Below are 1654 nucleotides of genomic sequence, written 5' to 3'. Positions count from 1 at the left end.
CTGCCGCCGCGTGAAGATCGACGACCGCTGCCAGAGGCCCTCTCCGTTGCCCATCACCACGATCCTCCTCTTGCCGAAGACGTCGCCGCCCTGCCGCTGCCTTGCCTCAGCTGACGTCGGCCCGAGCCTCTGCTGCTCTGTTCACGCGAAGAAGAAGACGAGCGCAGAAACGTTCACGCAAAGAAGAAAACGAGCGTAGAAAGAATAGAAATTAATTAGATTAATTAAGGTATGGTTTAATTAATTAAAATTAGTTCGATTGATTAATTAAGGTTAGTTAATTAAGCTAATTTAGTTAATTAATTGAGGTAAGTGATTAATTGAAGATTTAATTGATTAGTAGTAATCTGTTATTAATTAATTAAGTAATCTAGTTTACGTAGATGATGATATGTTAATTAGTTAATTAGTGAATTTATTAATCAGTTTAATTAGTAGGTTAATTAGTAATTAATTAGTAATTACTGTAACTAATTATTGAATTAGTCCGTTTAATTAATTAATTAGTGAATCGATTAAAGTATAAGTTGGTTTAATATTCAGTCACTAATTGAGAAATCAGTTTATCTTGATTTATTTATGAGTTAATTGATTAAGTTTTGTTAGTGAAGGATTAATGGAGTAATCAATGGATTAATTGGAAATGGTAAGTTGAGTTGGGATAGGATTGACTCTTGAACCGATTGAGTAATTAGATGATGTTAATTTAATAATTAGTTAATAATAATGGATAATTAATTGCTTTGACAAGATTATTGATTAACTAGTTTAATAACTAATTATATTTAATGGTTAAGTCAGATAATTGATTAGTAGTTGAGTAATTGATCAAGTTAGGTTTACTAGTTAATTAAAGTGGATTAATGGGATAATCAAATTAATTAGAAATTGTGAATTGATTTGGATTAGGGTTAGCCCTTGACTAGGTTAAGTGATTAGATCAGGTTAATTTAATAATTACGGTTAAGTCATAATTATGGTTTCTGATAGGTCGCGTAAAGAAGGCGTTAGAGCACTTCAGAGAAGATCTTCGATTTCACAAACCTTAACGTTAAAACCTTACTGAGCGGACAAGGTAAGTACCTCTCACCTGCAGTATAAGTAGTTCCGTTCGTATGCATTAATCCATAGTTTTAGTTATTCAAAATTGTAGGTATGTATGTGGAAATTAGTTTCTCTTACAGAATGTTTATGAAAATAATTTACCTTGCCTCAGTAAGTATGGACTCAGCTCATCCATGGGTGGGCTCCTAGATCGCCCCTAGGCCCTAGATCGCCTAGTATATGCAAGGTTAAAGAGAAAAGAATGATTAAAGAAAGTATTTTACTTTTATGTGGCATGTGCTTGGACTCAGATCGTCCATGGGTGGGCTCCTAGATCGCCCCTAGGCTCAGATCACCTAGTAGTACCCTAATGGGTTCGGGATTAGCTACCTCGGATCTATTTAGGGATGCGCGCATAGTTAGCACAATGCCGGGCCCACAGCAGGATGATTACTATTTTCACTTACTATATGTATAAGTTTTCAAAAGTTCATTTCTAACTTAAAGTGAAAGTAGTTTTTAGATCATCTTTAGTTCAGTTATGATTTTAGTCCATGTGCTTATTATGATGCGTATGCCATGACATTTATCTAGCTTATATGTTTCAGTA

The sequence above is a fragment of the Curcuma longa genome, chromosome 16 (genome assembly GCF_044706935.1).
Source record: "Curcuma longa cultivar G26 ecotype Majalengka, Jawa Barat chromosome 16, ITB_CL_G26_1.1, whole genome shotgun sequence".
NCBI classification, from domain to species: Eukaryota; Viridiplantae; Streptophyta; class Magnoliopsida; order Zingiberales; family Zingiberaceae; genus Curcuma; species Curcuma longa.
The sequence above is the reverse complement of the archived record's forward strand: the minus strand, read 5'-3'. Positions refer to the sequence as shown.